The 26,416-nt window shown below is 44.2% G+C and overlaps 1 protein-coding gene across 6 annotated transcripts in view; it reads left to right on the top strand.

Annotated features, from left to right (window-relative positions):
- Nucleotides 1-26,416, top strand: part of LOC122539543 (serine/threonine-protein phosphatase 2B catalytic subunit alpha isoform) — a 306,563-nt gene that overhangs the window by 115,958 nt on the left and 164,189 nt on the right. The gene's annotated exons all lie outside the window — the stretch shown is intronic.

Genomic DNA, 26,416 nt, shown 5'->3' with positions numbered 1-26,416 from the left:
AGGAACCTCAGCTGGTGTGGGAATTGAATCCATGCTGTTTGCATAACATGCACTGCAAACGAGCTGTCCAGCCAACTGAGCTAAACAGCCCCCTCTTATACAGGACACCCTGCAGGTAAATTGGAAGCTTGTTACAGATTACCATAGCACCTGTCATGCTCAGGCACCCCAAAGCTCTTTATAAACAATTAAGATCTGTTTGAAGTGACATCCTCATTGTAATGTAATACTTGGCAGCCAATTTCTACATAGCAAGATCCCACAAATTGATGGCTGCCAGTGATCAGGTCACCTGCTCAAATAATTCTAGTTAAAGGAACATTGAGCCAAGCACAGAGTAAAATGATCCCCTTTTTTTAAAATAACACCATGGGATTGTTTTCACCCAGTACAAAGGGCATATGGGGCAGTGATTTAATGTTGCATCAATGACAGTATCTTAGACAGAGCAGCACTCCCTCAGCGTGGCCTTCCTGACCCTGAACTGTGGCCTGAAGACCCGTGACTAAATCCCACATAGTTGTGATCCAGGGACAGAGGGTGAGCCTCATCGTAACTCCATTCTGACGGTGTCTACTGTCATACAAACTGGGAACAGGCTATTCGGGTCTCTTAATCCTGCTCGATGTAGATTGTACATAGAATATAGAAGAATACAGCGCAGTACAGGCCCTTTGGCCCTCGATGTTGCACCGATCCAAAGCCCACCTAACCTATACTAGCCCACTATCCTCCATATGCCTATCCAATGCCCGTTTAAATACCCATAAAGAGGGAGAGTCCACCACTGCTACTGGCAGGGCATTCCATGAACTCACGACTCGCTGAGTAAAGAACCTACCCCTAACATCTGTCCTATACCTACCACCCCTTAATTTAAAGCTATGCCCCCTTGTAATACCCGACTCCATACGCGGGAAAAGGTTCACACTGTCAACCCTATCTAACCCCCTAATCATCTTGTACACCTCTATCAAGTCACCCCTAAACCTTCTTTTCTCCAATGAAAGCAGCCCCAAGTGCCTCAGCCTCTCCTCATATGATCTTCCTTCCATACCAGGCAACATCCTGGTAAACCTCCTCTGCACCCGTTCCAGTGCTTCCACATCCTTCCGATAGTATGGCAACCAAAACTGCACACAATACTCCAGATGCGGCCGCACCAGAGTCTTATACAACTGCAACATGATCTCAGGACTCCGGAACTCAATTCCTCTACCAATAAAAGCCAGTACGCCATATGCCTCCTTCACCGCACTATTTACCTGGGTGGCAACTTTCAAAGATCTGTGTACATGGACACCAAGATCCCTCTGCTCATCCACACTACCAAGTATCCGACCATCCGATCTTCTCCTGCGCGCTTTTATAGGGAAAAAACCTACCCGGCTGCCCCTCTGGTCTTCGTCACTTCCCCCTGCTGCTCCCTCTCTTTCTGTGAAGAGAAAAAAAAACACCGCTGCCCGCTACCGGTAAGTAATTTTGAAACAAACTGTCTCACCTTAGCTGTAGCCTTCCGGGTTCCTTTAAATTCTGCTGCTGCTCCCACTCAAAATTCCTTGTGCTGGAGCTATATTGGCTGCCTCAGAAATGACAGCGAACTAGAGTGTGAGCTAATGATCTATTGAGCAATAAAAACAGAAATGCAGTTCAATTAGAACATAGAACAGTATAGACCCTTCGGCCCTCTGTTGTGCTGGCCTTCTATCTTACTCTAAGGTCAGACTACATACCCTCCACTGTATTAACTTCCATGTGCCTATTCTGGATTGCCCTACTATAGGAAAGATATAATTAAATTGGAGAGTTGCAGAAAGATTTACCAGGGTGTTACCGTGACTGGGGTTTTAAGTTATAAGGTGAGGTTGGATTGGCTGGGACTTTCTTCACTGGAGTGCACGAGATTGAGGGGTGACCTTGCAGAGGTTTGTAAAGTCATAAATAAAGTGAATAGCAAAGGTTTTTTCCACAGGCTAGTGGAGTTCAAAACTAGGAAGTATAATTTTAAGGTGAGAGGAGAAAGATTCAAAAAAGCCATGAGGAGCAACCTTTTCACATAGTGTGATGTGTATGTGGAATGGATCTCCAGAGGAAGTGATAGATGCAGGTACAGTAAAAACATTTACAAGACATTTGGACAGGTACATGGAGAGGAAATGTTTAGAGGGATATGGGCCAAATTCAGGCGAATGGGATAAGTTCAGTTTGGGAGACTTGGTTGGCATGGATGACTTAGACTGAAAGGTCTGGTTCTGAGCTGTATGACTCTGAGAATTGGAGTTTCAGGTCTGTGACCCTCTATTGAGATGACAGGTTAGCCCGACTTCTCTGCAGAATGTTCTGTTCCAGAATGACCTGCTCTTATTCCACTTTTTCTGCATCTGCGGTAGTTTTGCTTTTGATTGTAATTTTTTGTGAAACTGGAATTGACAAAATGAAGGCAATGAGTCTCCCAAAATCCCAAAGGCAACCAGTCAGTGCAATTCTCGGAGCAAGAGAGAAACAAGTGATGGAGGGGAGTGAATGTCAGACCCTCCTTTTTATTGAAGTGGAAACTGTATTTATTGATGTCAGTTTTTAAATGAGAAGCTATGTTTGATTTATACAAAGGCTGTGAATTGAGGATTGTTATTAGATAGCTGAACTGCTGAGGAAGTTCCTGGTTAATGACAGAGCAAAGGCAACCAGATCTATGAAACCTGCAACAGTTTTGTCAATTAACAGTGGATGCTGGTTCAATAATGATTTATGACTTTATGCAGCACCTTTTTAACATGGTTAAATGTTTAAATGAATCAAACTTTTAATCTAAGCTGCATAAGCAAATGTTGGGATAGCTGCATGTTTTAAAAACTCTTAAAGCAAGAGATATGAATAGAAGAGTCTCAGGAGGGAATTCCAGAACTGAGGGTTGAGGAAGCTGAAGGCATGAACTCTATTCGTGAAGTGATTAATGTTGGGGGGGTGTGTGTGCAAGAGACTGGAGATCTTGGAAGGTTGTCAGACTGGAGGTGGGGGTGCTCGGTGTGTGTGGTGTTGCAGTGATGAGACCATTCATGATTTGGGAACCCGAAAGAAAATGTTGAAACTGAGATGTTCCCTGATCTAGCATCAGTGTTTGGTTTATGCTTCGTTATGGAGGTTGTAATCTGTTTATTGTGGTCTCTCTAGATGTGCAGCTGTCATTTGTGGTAAACCTGTACTGAACTGTTTGTTTCTGATGCTGTTTGGGTTATTTAGGTTGGTGTAAATTGGGGAGTCAGTGTTCTAGTCACAGCTGTCCAGACATCCAGCTATGAGCAGGCTTGATGAACCAGTCTTGTCAATGGCTTCTGTTTTCAGTTCTGAAAATGATCAGGCCCCACAGTGCCCCGTAGGATGTAGAGTCACTGGGGAGGGTGTGGAAAAGGTTTACATAGGACAACACTAAAACCACAGTGAAGATGCAGGAGTCCTCTCCCAAACACAAACTGAGATAGCGTGGGAGAATTATTTCAGGTTAATTTTAGGTTAGATTTTTCTAGATCCTCCAGAGGCCATAACTAGGATCCTTAAGTTGAACATAGTCACTGATTCGTTCAGCAGTGAATTCAGTAGAAATATCGTTATCCAGAGAATGTGGCATGCACTCTCATATGGGACAATTCAGGTAAATATCGTAAATACTGAATATACACAGAATTTAAAATCTCACAACACCAGATTATAGTCCAACTGTTGGACTAAACCTGGTGTTGTGTGATTTTTCTTTTACTTTGTTCACCCCAGTTCAACACCGGCTCCTCAAATCAGGATATACACAGGAGACAGAAAGGGACGACTGGTTGTGTCAATAGGGTGGGAAGAGACGAAACAGCATATGGACCAGTTGGGTCACGTGGTCTGTGAATGCGTTATAAATTCTATGCAACGTGACTGCCTGTAGTTGTGGGTTATTTTGCAGCAAAGCATGGTGACTGGGGAAGCAATAGAGCTGCAGTAGTTGCATTGCTGTAAATGATTTAAAGCGAGTGGTACAACCTTTGTCCTAGTAAGTGGGGCTGAGATGATAGCTTGATGGTGTTGAGCTGCAAACAGTGGGAAGCATTGAATGCAGATACCGACAGGATTGCTTTTGAGTTTCCTGCTGAAAGGAAGCTGATTAATTAGATATTTCACGACCAATGTGAGACCAGTGAATCTGAGTTTAAACTCTCTGTGGGCAGTATGTGTGCAGCAGTGAGATTCATACATTCAGAACTCTCAGCAGCTTCCTTGTGCTGGCTCTTTGAAATAATTCCTCATTTAGTCTTTCCTATGACCATCCACAATTTTCTTTTCCAAATAACCCCTCCATTCCCTTTGGCTGTTCCTTTTCCCTCCAGTACCTTTTCAGACAGTTCAGCCCAGACCATAACTTTGTGTGAAAAGAAACAGTCTTCCCTCAGGAATTTTGTCAATAATCTGCGATTTCAGTCCTCGTGGAAATAGTTTCTTCGTGTTTATTCTATGCAAGTCTTGCTGACTCTGAACATTTGTATCAAATATCCCATTCACCATCTCTACTGTAAAGTAAAACAGCCCCAGCTTCTCCACTCTCGCTCCAATCACTGAAGTTCCTCATTACTTGCACTGTTTTAGTCAATCTCCTCCATGTCCTGGGACAATGCCAGGGTAGTTTTCATAGAGTATGGTTCCCAGGGCTGAAGAATTCACCAGGGAGGACCTAACCAGTGCTTGGTCAAGGATGAGCATGCCAGCCTTGCGTTTGTAGCTCTCGTCATTGAGAGGCCATTCAGGCCCAGACTCAGACTGCCCCATTGGAGTTGTCTAGTCTTATTCTCTTAACTCAATAAGCTCCCATTCTGCTCTTCAAATGGAACTGTTTCTCCAAGATTTCTGCTGGTTCAGTTGAGGCTTTTGAGAGGGTATTGACTGATTGATTGTTTTTATTTAAACACTGTCCAAGGGAATGGGGAAAAGACAGAATGGCACTAGGGCCAGTGCAGTCATGATGGGCCAAATGGTCTCCTTTCATGTTGTAATAATTCTGTGGGTTTCTTTTGCTTTGAGTTTAGTTTCTAACTGTTCAGAAATGAACTCTTGGTAACAATGTCCATGTTCTCATCTCCATCAATGTGAGGTATTTGTTCTAAACGCCCCCTCATTTCTTCGAGTTTTTTCATGCAACAGTAACACCAGAGTAAACAGGAGAAGGAGTAGGCCATTCGGCCCTTCGAGCCTGCTCCATTATTCAGAATGATCATGGCTGATCATTCAACTCAGTCCCTTGTTCCCACTTCATCACCATGCCCTTTGATTCCTTTAGTCCCAAGAACTATATTTAACTGTTTGAAAATATTCAGTGTTTCAGCCTCGATGCTTTCTGTGGCAGAGAACTCCCCACTCTCTGGGTCAAGCAGGTTCTCCTCATTTCAGGCCAAAATGGCCTACCCCATGTCTTTGACTGTGACCTCCTCGTTCTGCTCTCCCTGGTCACCAGGATCATCCTTCTTGCATTTCACTTGTCTCATCCAGTTAGAATTCTATTGGTTATGTAAATGTGTAAATCTAATCGCTGAGATGACCAATTGTTTCTCTTTGGTGTTGCTATCCAGAATAAGAGAGATCTCCAGCTCCTTTCATCAATAAACTATAAATAATCTCTTTATAATAATATAACTCATCCTTAAAACAAGTGACCAAACTGTTTTATATCCAAGTTTTATAATCCATAATTCGAATTGGAACACTTTTAACCCTGAACATAGAGTGCGTGTGCACGCATGTGACGACACTGACACTGCTGAAGTGATACCTGAAATAAAACAAAGGCAAAGCATCCTCAATGGTCTCTAAATAAAGGTTAGAGATTGATGAATTCTTGTAGTACACCGAGCTGCTCGTTGACAAAATCAAATTGTTGATAGTTATGTATTAGTGATAAATTGATTAGAAATCAAAATGGATCCCAGTTTTTGGATAGGGGTTACAATTCGATTTTTTCAGAGTTTGTAAGGCAGACCAAATACTGAGGTGTTGAACTGACTGGGTTGACTAATAGAGTGCCTTTCTGAACCTTCCTGCTATTTCTCTTTCTTACAGTTTTCCTCTTTTTTTCCTTTTTTTTGTCTTTCTTTGAAGCAGTGTCAAACCAAGCCAGGGTTGCTAGGAAACAGTCTCACAGTGCAAAAGGCAAACAACCCTTTTTATTCCAGAAGGATCCAAACTGTTCAATGTCTTCTAGTTGTTTTTACATAATCCACCATTTATAATTATTATGCATTAATATTTATGTATGTGGATTTTATAATTGCAGCTGTAGAACCTAGGGTGGTATGGACTAGACAGAGAGAAAACTTACATTTCTATAAACATCTTTCACATCTTTGTCCCAAAGCATTTTTTTAAAAATACTGTTCACAGGATGTATGTGTTGCTGGCAAGGCCAATGTTTTATTACTGTTCCTAATTACCCTGGGGAATGTGCTGGTGAACCACTAGTGACTAATTAATGTACTGTAGCTACTATCTTATTGGCAAATGTGACCATGATGTTTTTTCTAATTTGTTCACGGGTTGTGGGCATCGCTGTCTGGGTCCAGGCGAGGTGATTTTTCAAACCATTGCAGTCCACGTGCTTTAGGTAGACCCTCCGTAGGGGGGTATTCCAGGGTTCTGTCCCAGTGACAGTGAAGGAACAGCGATATATTTCCAAGTCAGGATGGTGAGTGACTCTGAGGGGAACTTGCAGAGGGTGGTGTTCCCATTTATGTCGTGGTTGTGGGTATGTTCACTGAGCTGGGAAGTTGGTTTGCAGGCGTTTTGTCCCCTGTCTTGGTGCCATCTTCAGGGCTTTGGAGCCCCCTGTGAAGTGCTGCTGTACTGTCTCTTCTGGAATTTATTTGGTTCAGTTCCTGCTGTCTCTGATTGTTTGTTGCAGAGGCCGATATATTGAGTCCGGGTCTATGTGTTTGTTGATGGAGCCGATAGACCTGGACCCAATATACCAGCCTCTACAATGAACAAGTGGAAGCAGCAGGAACTGAACCAAATAAACTCCAGAAGAGACAGTACAGCAGCACTTCACAAGAGGCTCCAAAGCACCGAAGATGGCACCGAGACAGGGGACAAAACGTCTGCAAACCAACTTCCCAGCTCGGTGAACATACCCACAACCACAGCAACCAGAACCCGAGCTACAAATCTTTACACAAACCTAGAATGTTCCATGTATAGGTATCCTCCGCTTTTCAAATATTCATTTTATGCCAATTCGCTTTCCAGAAAGACCTTTAGTACCTGTTTTTCCGAACTGAAAGAGGAGTTTCACTTTTACAAAAAAGCTTGTGCAGTGAGAGTGGTTTCGCCAAGCACCTTGCCCGGGAACTACACTCAGCATCGAGCTGCCGCAGCGTTGAAATGTCTCTGTGAACACCTGTGCTTTATCCCATTTATTTCATGCACCGTTAGCAAGATGTGTCCGAAGGGGTGTGTGTGTCTCTGTCTCTGTCTCTGTCTCTGTCTCTGTCTCTGTCTCTGTCTCTGTCTCTGTCTCTGTCCCTGTCTCTGTCTCTGTCCCTGTCTCTGTCTCTGTCTCTGTCTCTGTCTCTGTCTCTGTCTCTGTCTCTGTCTCTGTCTCTGTCTCTGTCTCTGTCTCTGTCTCTGTCTCTGTCTCTGTCTCTGTCTCTGTCTCTGTCTCTGTCTCTGTCTCTGTCTCTGTCTCTGTCTCTGTCTCTGTCTCTGTCTCTGTCTCTGTCTCTGTCTCCCCCTCTCTCCCTCTCCCTCTCTCTCTCCCTCCTACACCCCAGTCTCCTGTACCTCCCACCACCCCAACCTCCTCCAGCCTGTATAATATGATGGTGTTAGTTGAGGTTTTGTGTTATTTGGTAGGTTATGCTTTGGGTCTAGGAGCGTTCAAAATGTTTCCCATGTAAACTAATGGTAGTTGCTTCTTTGCTTTACACCATTTTGGCTTACAAGTGGTTTCACAGAAATGTTCTACTTTCAGATAGTGGGGGACACCTGTATCTGCTATCCTGGTCCTTCTAGGTTGAAGTAGTCGTGGGTTTGGAAGATGCTGTCTGAGGAGCCTTGGTGAATTTTTGCAGTATATCTGAGTGCACACTGCTGTTACTGAGTGTCAGTGCTGGAGGGACTAGGTATTTGTGGATGTAGTGATAGACAAGTTTTTAATTCCAAATTTTTTTGGGGGGGAATTCAAATTTCACCAAACCCTGTGTTAGTTCAACAATCCAATCACTCTCTAGGTAAAGATGTTTCTCCTGAATTCCCCCCTGGATTTATTGGTGACTGTTTTATGTTGATGGCTCCTGCTTTTTTTTATCCTCAAGAAGCAGAAACATCTTCTCCATGTCTACCCCATTGAGCCCGTCATGTTGCGAGGACCTCCTGGATGTAGTCAAGGTTGTTATATTTTGATGATTCCTGGTCTCCCACAAATTTCTATTTTTTCCAACACGTAAAACATTTCAAACAGCTCATTCCCAGCCTCTCCTTATAACTCAAACCCTCCAGACCCAGCAACATCTGGTAAATCTTTTGAACCCTCTCCAGTTTAATAATATCCTTCCTAGAACAGGGAGACCAGACTGTACACAGTGCTCCAAAAGAGTCCTCACCAACACGGTGGCATTTGGGCGGCACGGTGGCACAGTGGTTAGCACTGCTGCCTCACAGCGCCTGAGACCCGGGTTCAATTCCCGCCTCAGGCGACTGACTGTGTGGAGTTTGCACGTTCTCCCCGTGTCTGCGTGGGTTTCCTCCGGGTGCTCCGGTTTCCTCCCACAGTCCAAAGATGTGCAGGGTCAGGTGAATTGGCCATGCTAAATTGCCCGTAGTGTTAGGTAAGGGGTAAATGTAGGGGCATGGGTGGGTTTCGCTTCGGCGGGTCAGTGTGGGCCGAAGGGCCTGTTTCCACACTGTAATGTAATCTAATCTAAAAAAAAAACATCCTGCACAACCTCAACATGACGTCTCAACCCATGTACTCAAAGGTCCAAGCAATGAAGGCAAGCGCGCTAAATACCTTCTTAACCATCCTGTCTACCTGTGATGCAAATTGCAGAGAATTATGTAGGAGTCCCAAGGTCTCCCTGTTTGACAACACAACCCAGGACCCGACAATGAAATGTATAAATCCTGCCCTTTTGTTTCACCAAAATGCAATACTTCACATTTATCAAAGTTAAACTCCATCTGCCACACGTCGGCCCATTGGCCCAATTGACCAAGATCCCTTTGTAATCTTCGATAGCCCTCCCTGTTTACTATGCCACCAATTTTGGACAAAGTCAAATATCACACAACACAAAGTTATAGTCCAACAGGTTTATTTGGGAGCACTAGCTTTCGGAGTGCTGCCTCTTCATCCTCGAAGCTAGTGCTTCCAAATAAACCTGTTGGACTACAACCTGGTGTTGTTTGATTGTTTTTACTTTGTCCAGCCCAGTCCAACACTGACACCTCCAAATCATGACCAGTTTTGGTGTCACCCACAAACTTGCTAACCATGCCTCATAAATTCTCATCCAAATCATTTATATAAATGACAAACAGTGGACCCAGCACCGATCCCTGTGGGACACTACTGATCACAGGTCTCAAGTCTGAAAAACAACCCTCCACCACCACCCCTGGCTTCTGCTGTTAAGCCAATTTTTTATCCAAATAGCAAGCTCACTGAATCCCATGTTTCTTTACTAATTAGTCAACTATATGAACCGTTGGCCAGGTTTTAGTAAAGGCCATGTAGACAATGTCTACCAGACTGCCCTCATAAGCCTTTTGATTAAGTCCTCAAAAAAAACTCAAGTTAGTGGGACACAATGTCCCTTGCACAAAACCATGCTGACTATCCCTCATCGGTCCTTGCCTCTACACATGCATTTAAATCCTTACTTTCAGAATCCCCTCCAACAACTTACCCACCACTGACATCAGACTCATCGATCTGTAGTTGCCGGATTTCTCCTTACGTCCTTTCTTAAATAAATGCAAATCATGGATGTTTATATTTACATAATCAATGTGCAGGGTTTCATGGGATTGGCACTAAATTAAAATGCTCAGAGCTGGTGTAGTAAAATAACCTTCCTCTGCGCAGTAACAATTCTGTGACTCCCTCTGGCTGACCGGTTTCCAACCACAGTCGTCTTGGTGCCCACTTACTGCCTGATGGGTGTTTAATGCAAGGAGGGGGGTCCTCCTGTGGACAGGCAGTGCTGAGCCCTCACCACTGGTCAACAGCCAGTTACTGGACTCCTGTCCCCTTCAGTAAGTTCCCCATAAAGTGTAAATCCATTCAGCACATTGACATAAGGTTTCTGTTGGTAGGTTTAATTTACTTTGTTACAAGGCTAACGTTCCCAGTTAGTAAACTGCAGCTGATCCACCTTTTATGAATATTGTATTTCCAAATGTTATAAAAATGTGGAAGTTCTTCCAAGCAAACTCATATGATGCAATTTCCTTCAGGCTAAATGTGATGTAACCAAAGTGGGCCATTTTTAATCCATTTTATATGCTTTTTAGACAATTGCTGATTCCTTCCCTTGGTGTGTTATATTGCAGTTTACTTGTTTTAACAATCTCAGGAGATAATAATCATGGTATTTGAGTGCCTGGCCAGAATTTCGTTGTATGTGTGTTGATCATTTTTCTGAAGGATAAGAATCCACATGCAGCCCACACAAGAGTTTTTAAACAGATGGTGGACACGTAGGGTGGTGTGATATCCTGAATAGACCAATGGATTTGAATTGTACTTTTCAATCTGTTGCCTGACCTCCTAGATTTGCAAGGACACAGTATGAAACAAGGCACTCTATAAACTAAAGCTTAATCATTAACTTCACAATGTGGAAGGACTGAGGTACTCATTTAGGCTTGTTGGGGATTTCCTCATTCCAGGCCCAATCATACAAGATTCATGGGTCATTTCTGTGCGAGTGCTGATGGTATCACAGCAGTTAACAATTCTTGGTATGTCCTAATCAGATTGCTCTCTCTGATTAGCACTGCACTCAGGTGTTCACAATTGAGATTATTTTTTGTTTTTGAACCTTGGCGAGCTCTCTTCACTGTGACCAGGACTAAATCAGAAGTTGCTGTTGTAATTTGATCCTGGTTCCAGATCATTGTTGTATAAGACGCATTTTCCACATGCCTCCAAGTTGAATTGAACTGACTCATGTCTGCCAAAATGTTGAGTCTTTGTTTTGATAAGAGTGATCTCTTGCACTTGAAATGAATGTTAATGGTTTATTGCACTGATTTCTGGTTCAGCTGGTCATCGGTAGCATGTTGCCTTGGGGTGGGGGGGTTGGGGGAGCACTTGTCCTGTCTCCCACTGACCATTTAAAGCCTTGTGCATCATTGGAATGCTGCCTTGTTTGTGCAAAGACAAAAAACTGCAGATGCTGGAATCCAACGCAGACCGGCAGGAGGCTGGAAGAACACAGCAAGCCAGGCAGCATCAGGAGGTGAAGTCAATTGGGAAGGGAGATTATTTGAAATTGGAGAACTCAATGTTGAGTGTCCAGAGGACTCAACATTTGAGTTCTCAATTTTCAAATAAACCCCCTTCCCATTCCCCATCCTCTAAATCCTTTCCCAGCCCCTCCCCCTTCCTTCCAACACTCCCTGCCACCTACCAAATTCATTCCTCCCATTGCCCAATCATATTCTCTGCCTGTGTTCACCTATCCCCAATTCACCACCCTGCCCCCGCCACCCGCTTTATCTGCAGCTCCCCCCCCACACCCACCCCCCAAGTCCTGAAGAAGGGTTGCACCCGAAACATTGACTTCACCTCCTGATGCTGCCTGCTTGCTGTGTTCTTCCAGCCTCCTGCCTGTTTATGCTGGCATTGTTCCGTTGTGCTGTTTAGGTTCCCGCTGCTTGATCAGATGGAAGTGGGGGGCGCTGTTCAAAGATGAGCAGGGGTCCTTGCTGGTATTCACCTTGGTCACTACAAAACAGACAAACCAGTTATTTATCTTGTTCAATTAGTGAAACTTTACTGTGTGCAACTTGGCTCAGTGTGGTCTTATTTTCATTCAAGTGGTATGGATCTCACTGCCTGGCCAGCATTTATTGCCCATCCCTATGTGTCCTTGAGAAAGTGATAGTGAGCTGTCATCTTGAACTGCTGCAGTCTGAGTGATGGAGCTGTCAACAGCCCAAGTGCTGCTGGAAACGGACCTGCGGGAATCTGACTGACTGTAGTTGGATAAATTGTGCAGAGGTTTGGTCAGACCCATCTGGGAACTGCTTTCCATTTTAGCAGAAGGACTGTGATCCTCAGACTCTGTAGCCAAGGAAGGGTTAAACTACAAGGGCTGATTGCAGAAACTTGTTCTGTTTTTCTGAGAATTCCCCTCCGAGTGCAGAAAAGGTGAGGAGTGATCTCATTGAGGTCCCAGGGAACTGCACGTAAACCATTCCGACTGTTTGCCAATCCAGAAAAAGGACAACATCATCTTTTGAATTTGAATTGTGAGTGAAATCTTTTCCCAGGAGAATGAAAATGTGGAACTTTGTTTTGAAAGGTTCTTGGAGCTAATTGAAAGCTTTTATCCAAGAGTGATCAACGTTAGTAAAGTGTAGGAAAGGATATGGAGCTAAGTGGAGTTCACGTACAGATCCCCCATGACCTGATTAGTTTTTGGAATAGGCTTGAAGGGCTGAGTGACCTGCATATTTCAATAACTTTACGCAGACAGTGGGCGTTCCACGTCATTAGAGTGAACTAATTTTAAATTAGCCTCATCACCAACAGAATGAGGAACTGTACAAAATGTAGCTATAGACTTTGGCATTTGGTATTTATAATTCCTCAAACACTAGAGGGTGAAATCTTTGTGTATTTGTGTGTCGGTAATTGTACGTGTGTTATACACTGCATATTAAGAATTACAGAGGAGCCTCGATTATCCGGCATTCGATTATCTGAATATCGGATAATTCAGCAGGGTTGCAAGGTCCCGAAGCTTGGCTAAACTCATTACCTGGCACTTGATCATCTGGAATTCAATTAACCAAGCGAAATACTCCCTGTCCGTGTCATTCGGATAATCGAGGTTCCTCTGTATTTAATTTATTTCCACCCTCTATCAATTTGCAGTCAAGCCGCTTGATGTTTGTGACAGATGTATATATTTACCAAGGAACAACACAGCGGTTTGTTTAGGACAAACGTCCTGAGATTGTTACAGTGTAGAAGGAGACCACTCAGTCCTTGTGCCAATGCTGGCTGTCTGTAGGAACAGTTCATCCTGTACCGCAGTTCTGCTGTGTGGTCTGATTTATTTATTGTCATGTATATCTTGTTACAAAACACAGTGAACAGTGTTGTATAGTGTGTCCATTCTCTGGCACCATTTTAAAACACAAAAATAAACCGTCGCCCTGTATAATATTTCCCTCCGACTAATCATTTTTTAAACAGCCTATTTGACCTGCCTCCACCACACCCACAGGTCATGCATTCCAGATCCTCACCTCTGGCTGTTAAAAAAGTTTCGCTTCATGCCACAGTTGCGTCTCCTGCCAATCATCTTAATTCTGCGTTGTCTAATGATTTTCAGTCCTTGTGGTTTTGAGCATCGCGATCAAATCTCTTCCTGTGAGGAAAAAATACAGTCGGACCTTTCAGTCCAACCGTCCATGCCAACCAGATATCCAAAATAAATCTAGTCTCATTTTCCAGCACTTAGCCCATATCCTTCGAAACCCTCTCTATTTGTGTCCCCATCCAGATGCCTTTTAAATTCTGTAACTGTACCAACCGCCGCCTTCTCCTCTGGCACCTCATTCCATGCATGCACCACTCTCTGTGTGCAAAAGTTGGTCCTTTGGTCCCTTTTCCATCTTTCCCCTCTCACCCTAAATCTATACCCTCTAGTTTTGGACTCCCTTACCCTGGGAAAAAAACCTTGTCTATTTACTCTATCCATGCCCCTCATGATTTTACAAACCTCTGTAAGGTCACCCCTCAGCCTCCAAAACTCCAGGGAAAACAGCCCTAACCTATTAGGCATCTCCCTATAGCGCAAACACTCCAACCTTGGCAATATCCTTGTCAATCTTTACTGAACCCTTTCAAGTTTCACAACGTCTTGCCTATTGCAGGGCGACCAGAATTGAATGCAGTATTCCAAAAGTGGCCCAAAGTTACTGCCCAAGGTAAGGTGGTATGTTAGCATGGATAGAGAATAGTCTAACAAAGACAAAACACAAACCCAAACCAGTGACTCCGTGGTTAGCACTGCTGCCTCACAGCACCACAGACCCAGATTCCATTCTACCATTGGGTGACTGTCTGTACCGAGTTTACACATTCTCCGTGTCTGCATGGGTTTCCTCTGGGTACTCCGGTTTCCTCTAAAGATGTACAGTTTAGGTGGATTGGCCATGAGAAATTGTCCGTAGTGTCCGGGGATGTGCAGCCAAGGTGCATTAGCCATGGGAAATGCAGGGCTATGGAGGTAGGGTAGGGGTGAGAGCTTGATGGCCTGTTTCCACACACTCTAGGGATTTTATGATTTTGTGAAAATAGAGGCAGGATAAGTGGGTCATTGTTTGAGTTTGCCGAACTGTATCTCGTGGAATGCCACAAAGTATAGGTAAGTTGATAAAAGTTTAGTAGACGGAGTATAATGTGGGAAAATGTGAAATTGTCCACTTTGGTAAGAAGTACAGAAAAGCAGAATATTGTGTAAATGGAGAGAAACTGCAGAATGGTGTGGAGCAGAGGGATCTGGGGATCCTTGTACATAAATCAGGAAAGATCAACATTGCAGATACAGCACGGCATCGGAAAGCAAAGGGAATGTTGGCCTTTATAGTGCAGTGGAGGGATTATAAAGAGAGGGAAGTCTCACTGCAGCTGTACAGGACAATGTCACCAGCCCTGGTTTTGTATGGTTTTTGCCTCAGCGAGAGGCACTGTTTCCCCTTCAGGGAATCTAGAATGAAAGGGGATCCTTTGAGAATATGGGGTCCCTCAAAGAAGACTGAGCTGAGAAGGAATTCTGAGGACGTTGAGGGTCATTAATCTTTGGAATCTTCTGTCGCAGTGAGAAGAAGAGGGAATGGGCCATTGAACATATTTGAGCCCAAATTGGATGGTTTATTGATTTGAGAAGGGACTTGTGGGTATGGGAGACAATCAGGAAGTTCCATTTAAGGCCACAAACCGATGTATTGACCAGTGAGGCAGCCTACTGCTTCTGATTTATATGGTTTTGTGATGAGATAACATCTCCAGCTTCTCTTATCTATCCGTGTTACTGCAGACCCTCATTGCAGGTGGGACAAAATGTCTTCACCACCAAATATCCACAATGTTAGTTGAATTTGTGTGCCCAGTCTCGTGTGCTTGCTGTCTGTTATTGTTTTCCTGGTCAAAACAGCAAATGTTTTCATTTTTTACCGATTTGTTTTTGAATCAGCAAGCTCAGCATTACCCTCAAACCCCTCTGAGCCAACGGAACTTTTTTTTTAGGGCTGGTAAGAAGTCTGGCAACTAAATTGCATAGTGTGGGATTGATTTGTTCACTTATTATCCCTTGAATCAGGGATAATTGTTGTCCAGGTATAACGCTTCTTCAGGACAGGGAGTGGGTGTGGGGGGAGCTGTAGATAAAGGACAGGCTGAACTGAATGTTGAATCCTCCAGGCTGTAGACTGCCCAGGTGGAAGATAAGGTATCTCTCCATAGGAGCTGTGGTTTGTTTTGGCAATGGAGGAGGCCAAGGATGATCATGTTGGAAAGGAGTGTTTGGGGGAATTGAAATGGGCGGGGCCTGGGAGGTCAGTCTGCCCCTGTGGGCCCAGCTGAGGTGCTCAGTGAGCCGTTCCCTAAGTTTACATTTGGTCTCCCCGATGTAGTGAAGACCACACCGGGAGCACCTGATGCAGTAAACCAGGTTGGAAGAGCGGCAGGTGAACCTCTGTCTCAGCTGGAAGGACTGTTTGGGGTCCTGGCTGGAGGTGTGGGGGGGTGGGGTACCAACAGGCTTTTCATCTTTTCTATTGCAGGGGAAGGTACCTGGGGGTTCAGTGGTAGGCAGGAGGTGGCATGAACCAAGGGCTGTCAGAGGGAACGGTCCTTGCGGAAGGCAAAGAGAGGTGGAGAGGGGAAGATGTTCTTGGGGTTTATTTGGAGTTAGCGGAGGTGTTTGAAGATGATGTGTTGGATGCAGAGACTAGTGGGATGATAGGTGAGGACAAGGAATGCAATAAGGACAGAGTCCCCATTGACCTCACCTACTCTCCCCCCCTCCCCACTGCTTCCTGCTACCAAAAGGATCCATCCCTCCCATTGATCAATCAGGTCATACCCTCTACCTGTCTTCACCTATCCCCAACAGAGTTGTTACAACATCATGAGTTTCACACTCCTGGTACTGTATCCTGTGCAGAAACATTGCTGACTAATCTGGGCAGGGGGTTAGGGGGATGGCTATGGTGAGGAACAAGAATTGATGAGAGTTAGAAAATGAGGGGCTGAGATTTGGATGAGCTGATGCTTTGCTATGAGTGCAGGGCGATGTCTGCTTTGGGGGAATTAGAACAGTTTCTTTCGAGATAATGAATGCACGAACAAGGGTCTGAAGACTGGGGGAGGGGGGAGAGCTGGGTGGTGACGCTTGTGACTGGGAGAATGGTCATGAAATGTTAACTGTTTCTCTGCACAGACGATGCCTACTTGCCAAGAATTTAAAGCATTTTCTGTTCTGATTTGGTTTAAGTCAGGCCGGAGGCTCAGCTTCCGATTGTTTCTGTGATGTGAATAGGCAGCTTTTCATTCCCTGCCTCCAAACCACCCTGAATTAGTTTCTGCTTCTGAATTAGCTTCAGTTTGATTTCTGGGTTCACTAACCTCTTAAACTTGCTGCCAATTCTCACGCAATTAAAATCCAAGCTTTGTAGCCTTTGATCTCTGGGTACAGGGAGCATGAAACAGAAATACACAAGCACTCCAAGCCAGCAGCTGAAATCCCATTTGAGAAAAAGACCAACATAAGAGCAGCTTATGTTACTTGTGGAATCTTCAGCTGAAATAATCGCCTGGAAGCTACCATTGGCAGCAAGTCAACTGCACGTAAATGTAACGTTATATTGACACTTCCTACCTTGAAAAGAGCAGGGCTGTGATCATCGCTGTCATAAACCACATGGCTCTGAGAAAGTCTCAGAATAAAAACACAAGTGGGTCATTAGAAACCCATCCCATCGTCGACCAGTCTCAGCCTGGACACGGCTCTAATTCCACAACAAATGCAGCTTACAAACCACACTGCTTTTTTCATTCATTTGCGATGAGGACATTACTGATGAGGCCAGCATTTATTACCCGTTCTGAATTAACCAGAGGGTAGTTAAGAGTTAGCCACATTGCTGTGGGTCTGGAGTCACGTAGGCCAGACCAGGTAAGGAGGTCAGTTTCCTTCCGTCAGGGACATTAACCCAAATGGGTTTTCCCAACAATTGGCAGTGGATTCAAGGTCATCCTTAGACTCTTGTCCAAAGTAGTATTGAATTCAAATTCTACCATCTGCCTTGGCCGGACTTTTATTGCCTTCATTGGAAGGGGCATAGAGTATAAAGATAGGTAAGTTATGCTGGAGCTTTATAGAACTTTAGTGAGGCCACACTTGGAGTATTATGTACAGTTCTGGTCTCCACGCTACCAGAAGAATATGGATGCTTTGGAGAGGGTACAGAAAAGGTTTACCAGGACATTACTTGGTATGGGGTCTTTTGGCTATGGAGAAAGGATGGGTCGACTGGGTTTGTTTTCACTGGAACACAGGAGGTTGAGGGCTGAACTGACAGATGTTTATAAGATTGTGAATAGCATGGTTAGACTAGAAAGTGTGAGGCTTTTTCCCAGGATGGAGGGGTCAGTTATGAGGGGACACAGGTTCAAGGTGCAAGGGGAGGAAGTTTAAAAGAGATGGGTGAGGCATGCTTTTCGCACAAAGGGTGGTGAGTGTCTGGAACACGCTACCAGAGGAGGTGGTGAAAGCAGACACAACAGCATCCTGGAAGAATGCATGAATAGGAAGGGAATAGAGGGGTGCAGATCCTGTACATGAAAGCAGTTTTAGTACAGAAGGGAAAAATGTGTCAGCGTAGACTTGGACGGCCAAAGGGCCTATTCATGTGGTGGAATGTTCGTTGATTTATTATCTGGATTAATGGTCTCATAATAATAACACTGCCCTCCCCCCACCAGTTACGTCAAGGAGACAGGATTTACCTGCCGGAGATGGCTGCGAATGTTGTTACTTCATTCAGAGCTCAATTGTGGTGGGAGACTCCCAGGTGAATGGTGGGAATTATCTAGAGATCTCCTCAACACCACCCAGCTTATGGTTTGTGAGTGACCGACAATGGAGAGGTTCCATTCAAGAAGATCCCAAACACGTTGATGGAGGATGTGGGGAATGCCTGAAGCAAAGTTGAAACATTGGAGGGAGCTCCTAATCTTCCAAACAGCCCATCTCACTGACCCTTCAATCACCAGCTGCCCCACAGAATCTGCAGCTCACACCATTGGACTCACCAGCCATCGCAAAGCCCCTGGGATGGAGTCATCCATAGCAACCCCCCACCCTGGGACAGACCAGGGGAGTATGAGAGAGTAGGCTGCATTCCCCGTAACATGCTCAGAATGAATGTTTGTAAGGGAAGGGAGGGTATTTCTTCCAGTGAACTCTTTACCAAACCGACTCAAGGGATAAAGAGGGTGACAAGTGTCCAGGCTAACTGTTTAAACTTGAGTGATAAATCCTATTGACACTGGCCTCAGGGATCAACGGTCAGTTTCAGCTGCTTGAAAAACCCAGGTTTAATGTTGGGGTGGCAAAAGAGCTAAGTGGCCAGAATGTGCCGAATGGAAAGTTTTTGGAGACTGACTGGGATTCCAGACATGAGGAGGAGTAATCTTATGAATTGAATTGAGGATAAGAATTCAAAAAATCAGTGAGTTAATCAGTGTTTGGGTGTACAATGTGAATCTTTGTGCTGATATTTGAGGTATAGGTTACAGACTGTGGTTATTCACTTCAGTGATGTCAACTCTGAAGCTATTTAGAGAGGAAGGTATTATTGATCCAGAAACCCAGGGAATGTTCTAGGGAACCAGGTTCAAATCCCACCATGGCATATGGTGGAATTAATTTTTTTAAAAATCAGGGATCAAGAGTCTAATGATGACCCTGAATCCATTGCTAATTGTCAGAAAAACCTATCTGCTTCACTAATGCCGTTTAGGGAAAGAAATCAGCTGTCCTCACCTGGCCTGGTCTACATGTGATTCCAAACCCACAGCAATGTGGTTGAATCTAAACTGCCCTCTGGGCAATTAGGGATGGGCAATAAATGCTAGCCTAGTCAGTAACATCCATATCCTGTGAATGAATGAAGAGATTTCAGTCCACTTCATGACCTGTGTCCGGTGAACTGGTCATTTGTTGCATTTTGTGAGATCGTGTGGGGCTTCCATTTTTTTTAGATTATTATCAGTGATCGCACTTGGAAAAGTAATTTCTTGTTTGTGAAAACTGTCGAACCTTCTGTCATCGTGACATTACAGCAAAAATGTATGTTTGTTCATTATTTATTGATGGCAGGTTGTTAAATGAAGTCATTGTGCTAGGAATTCCCTTGGACTGGATCTGGTAACTCCTTTTAAAGAATGTAAACCGTGATGTGTAATGGATTCACTGATGATTCAGTGACTGATACACCCTCTGATTGAGTTGACGGTTTGCACATTTTATTTTGTTTTAAATAGCTGTTGTGGCAACGTGCAGTTGGCAACCACTTTATCAGTTAGCAATTTTGCAAAACAAGGTGAAAGTGGAAGTGTGTTCTCGGAGGTAAAGCAGGAGCCCAGTTGTTGTTTTCCCACTGGGATTCTGATAATTTAATGAGCCAGGACCTAAATGTGAGGAGGGAAAACAATAAGGTTTCGACTTGTCTTCTACAGTGTGACTTTGAATTGTTTGTTAAACTGAGGCCAGTGTTATGGATTAAGCTAAATCAGTGGTTCCCAACCTTTCAGTTTCAAGGCAAACCCACTTTGAAAGTGGTGCGAGCGCTCCCACACAGCACAGCGCTGAGGGTACATGTGGTATCGGAGGTCTGACTCCAGAGGCTTATGCATGCACATGGGCCTCTTGGTGTCAGCAGATACTGCCCTCAGTAGCAGCTTCCCAGGTTCCAGAGGAGATCCGACTATGGATACAGACTGAAGCACACGTCTCACCCTGTCGCCACATGCTGCTGGTTGTAAATCACTGTGTTAGAGCCCCATTCTCCTCTTTGCTGTATGTTCTGTGGCTGACCTGTCTGAAGCTCACAGGAAGAAACTGGTCTCAATGTTTGAATAAAAGCCAAACATACTGCAGCGGTTCAAGACGGCAGCTCACAACCACTTTCTCTCAAGGGGCAACTAGGGATGACCAGTCAGAAATGCCCAAGTTCCATAAGTGAATGATAAATACTGTTGATGCTGAATAACAATATTGCTGGCGAAATTGAGCAAGTCTGGCAGCATCTGTGAGGAGAAATGTTTTGAATCTAGTATGACACCTCTTCAGACTTCCTGAAGTCCAGTTCTGAAGAATCCTACCAGACATGAAATGTTAACTTTGTTTCTCCCTGCACAGATGCTGCCAGACCTGCTGAGTTTGTTCAACATTCTTTGTTGCTGATTTATTAGACAGAGAATTGAGCAAAGCCAACAGTTCGGGAACCGCTAAGGGACAGATGCAACAGAAAAAACAGCACAGTTAAGGGGTCAACATATAAAAAGAGTGATAAAAAATCCCAACATCGTGACCATTCCAACTCTTCCCAAGGGTGATCCTGTTGGTCCCCATATCCATGTACTACTGCCCAGACCTATCACCACAGCCCAAGTCTCCTTTCCTTCAAGTTCATATGCCTTTATTGGTCAGTGCATTGACTATAGAATTTGGGAGGTCATGTTGCGGCTGTACAGGACATTGGTTAGACCACTATTGGAACATTGTGTGTAATTCTGGTCTCCTTCCAATCGGAAGGATATTGCGAAACTTGAAAGGGTTTAAAAAAGATTTACAAGAATGTTGCTGGGATTGGAGTGTTTGAGCTATAGTGTGAGGCTGAGTCGGCTGGGGCTGTTTTCCCTGGAGCACTGGAGGCTGAGGGATGACCTTATAGAGGGTTGTAAAATCTATGATAAAGTGGAACTTTGCAAAGAGACATAGTTTAAGTGAGTGGGCAAAGGCCTGGCAGGTGGAGTACAATGTTAATAAATGTGAAGTCAAACATTTTGGTTGAAATAAGAGTCACTGAGATGTACAGCACGGAAACAGACCCTTCAGTCCAACCCGTCCATGCTGACTATGCCCTCTTGTTCTGGACTCCCCCACCCCATGGAAAAGACCTTGTCTATTTATCCTGTCCATGCCCTTTATGATTTCATAAACCTCTATACGATCACCCCTCAGCCTCCGAAGCTCCAAGGAAAACAGCCCCAACCTATCTCCCAATAGCTCAAATCCTCCAACCCTGACAACATCCTTGTAAATCTTTTCTGAACCCTTTCAAGTTTCACAACATCTTTCCGATAGGAAGAGACCAGAATTGCACGCAATATTGCAACAGTAGCCTAACCAATGTCCTGTACAGCCGCAACATGACCTCCCAACTCCTGTACTCAATATTCTGACCAATAAAGGAAAGCATACCAAACGCCGCCTTCACTATACCTATCTAACTGTGACTCCACTTTCAAGGAGCTATGAACCTGCACTCCAAGGTCTCTTTGTTCAGCAACACTCCCTAGGACCTTACCATTAAGTGTATAAGTCCTACTAAGGTTTGCTTTCCCAAAATGCAGCACCTCGCATTTTTCTAAATTGAACTCTTATCTGCCACTCCTCAGCCCATTGGCCCATCTGACCAAGATCCCATTGTACTCTGAGGTAATCTTCTTCACTGTTCACTACACCTCCAATTTTGGTGTCTTCTGTAAACTTACTAACTATACCTCCTAAGTTCAGATCCTATGTCTATGAAAGACAGTGGACCAGCAGCAATCCTACTTGCATTCCATTAGTCACAGGCCTCCAGTCTGAAAAACAACCCTCCACTACCACCCTCTGTCTTCTACCTTTGAGCCAGTTCTGTATCCAAATGGCTAGTTCTCCATGTATTCCGTGAGATCTAACCTTGCTAACCAGTCTCCCTTGGGGAATTTGGTTGAATGCCTTACTGAAGTCCATATAGATCACATCTATTGCTCTGCCCTCATTTTAATCCTCTTTATTACTTCTTCAACAAACTCAATCAAGTTTGTGAGACATGATTTCCCACGCACAAAGCCATTGCTGACTATTCCTATAAACTCCTTGCCTTTCCAAATACATATACATCCTGTCCCTCAGGATTCCCTCCAACAACTTGCCCACAACCGATGTCAGGCTCGCTGATTGTAGTTCCCTGACTTGTCCTTACCACCCTTCTTAAACACCGGCACCACGTTTGCCAACCTCCAGTCTTCTGGCACCTCACCTGTCACTATCGATGATACAAATATCTCAGCAATGGGCACAGCAATCACTCCCCTACCTCCCACAGAGGTCTATGATCAGCTCCTGGGATTTATTCACTTCCATGTGTTTCAAGACATCCAGCTCCACCAACTCTCTAATGTGGACATTTTTGAAGATATCACCACCTATTTCCTCACATTCTATATCTTCCATGTCCTTTTCCACAGTAAACACTGATGCAAAATACTCACTTAGTGTCTCCCCCATCTCCTGCAACTCCACACAAAGGCCACCTTACTGATCTTTAAGGGTCTCTATTCTGTCTGTAATGATACTTTTCCCCTTAATGTATTTGTACAAATCCTTTTGGATTCTCCTGAATGCTATTTGCCAAAGTTATCTCATGTTCCCTTTTTTCCCTCCTGACTTCTCTCTTAAGTATACTCCTACTGCCTTTATACTCTTCTAAGGAATCATTCGATCTATCCTGTCTATACTTGACATATGCTTCCTTCTTTTTCTTCACCAAACCCTCAATTTCTTGGTCATTCAGCATTCCCTATACCTACCAGCCTTTCCTTTCACCCTGACAGGAATATACTTTCTCTGGACTCTCATCTCATTTCTCAAGGCTTCACATTTTTCAGCTGTCCTTTTACCTGGGAACATTTGCCCCCAATCAGCTTTTGAAAGCTCTTGCCTAATACCGTCAAAATTGGCATTCCTCCAATTTAGAACTTCAACTTTTAGATCTGGTCTATCCTTTTCCATCACTATTTTAAAACTAATAGAATTATGGTCACTGGCCCCAAAGTGCTCCCCCACTGACATCTCAGTCACCTGCCCTATCTTATTTCCCAAGAGTAGGACAGGATTTGCACCTTCTCGAGTAGGTATATTCACATACTGAATCAGAAAGTTTTCTCTCACGCTGTTAACAAATTCCTCTCCATCTAAACCCTGAACACTATAACAGTCCCAGACTATGTTTGGAAAGTTAAAATCCCCTACCATAACCACCCTATTATTCTTCCCAATAACTGAGATCTCCTTGCATATTTGTTTGTCAATTTCCCTCTGACTATTAGAGCGTCCATAATACAATCCCAATAAAGTGATCATCCCTTTCTTATTTATCTGTTCAACCCAAATAACTTCCCTGGATGTATTTCCAGGAATATCCTCCCTCAGTACAGCTGTAATGCTATCCCTTATCAACAATACCCACTCCCCCTCCTCTCTTGCCTCCCTTTCTGTCCTTCCTGTAGCATTTGTATCCTGAAATATTAAGCTGCCAGTCCTGCCCATCCCTGAGCCATGTTTCTGTAATTGCTATGATATCCCAGTCCCATGTTCCTAACCATGCTCTGAGTTTATCTGCCTTCCCTGTTAGGTCCCTTGCATTGAAATAGATGCAGTTTAATTTATCGGTCCTACTCTGTTCTCTGCTTTGTTCCTGTCAGCCCTGACTGTCTGACTTGCTTCATTTCCCAACTGTACCAGTCTCAGATTGATTTCCGTCCTCACTATTTCCCTGAGTACCCCCCGCCCCAACTTTAATCGTTTAAATCCCCCCGAGCAGCTCGAGCAAATTTCTCTGCCAGTATATTAATCCTCTTCCAATTCAGGTGCAATCCACCCTTGTACAGGTCACTTCTACCCCAGAAGAGATCCCAATGATCCACAAATGTGACTCCTTCTCCCATACACCAGCTCCTCAACCACACATTCATCTGCTCTATCCTTCTATTCCTGCCCTCACTAGCTCGTAGCACTGGGAGTAATCCAGATAGTCTTGAGGAACTCCTTTTTAAATTCCTGCCTAACTTTCTGTATTCTCCCCTAAGAATCTAATCCTTTTGCCTTCCTATGTCATTAATTCCAAAGTGTACAATAACCTCCTGCTGGTTCCTCTCCCCCTTGAGAACATTTTGCACCCTCTCTGTGACATCCTTGATCCTGGCACCAGGGAGGCAACACACCATTCTGATCTTTCGCTGCTGGCCACAGAAACATCTGTCTGTGCCTCTGACTAGGGAGTCCCCTAACACAATTGGTCACTTGGAACCCAATGTATCCCTCATTATATTAGAGCCAGTCTTGATATCAGAAATTTGACTGTTCGTGCTACATTCACATGAGAATCCATCACCCCCTACATTTTCCAAAACAGCATACTTGTTTGAAATGGGGATAGGCACAGATGACTCCTGCCCTACCTGCCTACCTCTCCTACCTTTGCTAGAGTTAACCGAATCTACCTGAGTGTATCTGTGGCTTTTCTCCCATATAATCCAGAAAGAACACATTCTGCTCACTATTGTCGACTTACAGCAAGGTTACACTGTGTACTTATCTGTTTGTGCTGTGAGCTCTCCCACACACGTTCCTCCAAGGTCAGCTGTAAGTTTTGCTGTTAATTTTTCCTAGATGTACTCCAATATCCATAGATGCATGAACTCAAACAGCAAGGCAATAACTGACATAAAAAGGACTATTATTTGAATAATAAACAAGTTATCGCATGCTGTTGTTCAGAGGGACCTGGGAGTCCTTGTGCATAAATCACAGAAGGTTGGTCTGCAGGTGCAACTGGTAATTGAGAAGACAAATGGAATTTTGTCCTTCATTACTAAAGAGATTGAGTTTAAAAGCAGGGCGATTATGTATAGGGTGCTGGGGAGGCCACACTTGGAGTACTGTGTGCAGTTTTGGTCTCCATACTTAAGAAAGGATGTACTTGTACTGGAGGGGGTGCAGAGGAGGTCAGTAGGTTGATTCCGGAGTTGAGGGGGTTGGCTTATGAGGAGAGACTGAGTGACTGGGACGATACTCATTGGAATTTAGAAGAATGGGGGGGGCGGGGACGCGAAATCTTATAGAAACGTATAAAATTATGAAAGGATTAGATAAGAGAGAAGTAGAGCGGAAGTTTCCACTGCAGGTGAAACTAGGACAAGAGGGCATAGCCTCAAAACTAGGGGGAGCAGATTTAGGACTGAATTGAGAAGGAACTTCTTCACCCAGAGGGTTGTGAATCAATGGAATTCCCTGCTCAGTGAAGTGTTTGAGTCTTCTTCAGTAAAGGTTTTTAAAGCTAAGATAGATAATTTTTTGAACAGTAAAAGGTTTAAGGGTTATGGTGAGAGGGCGGGTAAGTGGAGTTGAGACCACGAAAGGATCAGCCTTGATCTTATTGAATGGCAGAGCGGGCTCGAGGGGCCAGATGGCCTACTCCTGCTCCTGGGTCTTATGGATAGGGTAAATAGACAAGGTGGGGGAGTCTAGAACTAGAGGGCATAAGTTTGAGGTGAAAGGGGAGAGATATAAAAGGGACCTAAGGGACAACTTTTTCATGAAAAGGGTGGTGTGTGTATGGAATGAGTTTCCAGAGGAAGTGGTGGAGGTTGGTACAATTACACCATTTAAAGGCAACTGGATGGGTATATGAATAGGAAAGGTTTAGAGGGCTATTGGCCAAGTGCTGGCAAATGGGACTGGATTAATTTAGGATATCTAGTAGGCATGGACAAGTTGGACCAAAGGGTTTGTTTCCGTGCTGTACATCTCTATGACTATAATTCCTTTTTCAAAAGTTACTCAAGGCCTGGTGAAATCCGATTCAGTCCCAAATCAATTAACTCTTATGACGCTTACCTCTAATCTCTCTCTGATTACTGACCCTTCTGTCAGTGGGAACAGTTTCTCCTAAGTGCAAAAATTTTGACCATTTTGAACACCCTCTTAAATCTCCCCTTAACTTTCTCTGCTCTCAGGAGCACAGTCCTGGCTTCTCCATGTAACCGAAGTCCCTCCTCTTTCGTGCTGTTCCAATAAATCTCTTCTGCACCCTCTCC

The sequence above is a fragment of the Chiloscyllium plagiosum genome, chromosome 32 (genome assembly GCF_004010195.1).
Source record: "Chiloscyllium plagiosum isolate BGI_BamShark_2017 chromosome 32, ASM401019v2, whole genome shotgun sequence".
Lineage (NCBI taxonomy): Eukaryota > Metazoa > Chordata > Chondrichthyes > Orectolobiformes > Hemiscylliidae > Chiloscyllium > Chiloscyllium plagiosum.
The sequence above is the reverse complement of the archived record's forward strand: the minus strand, read 5'-3'. Positions and strand labels throughout refer to the sequence as shown.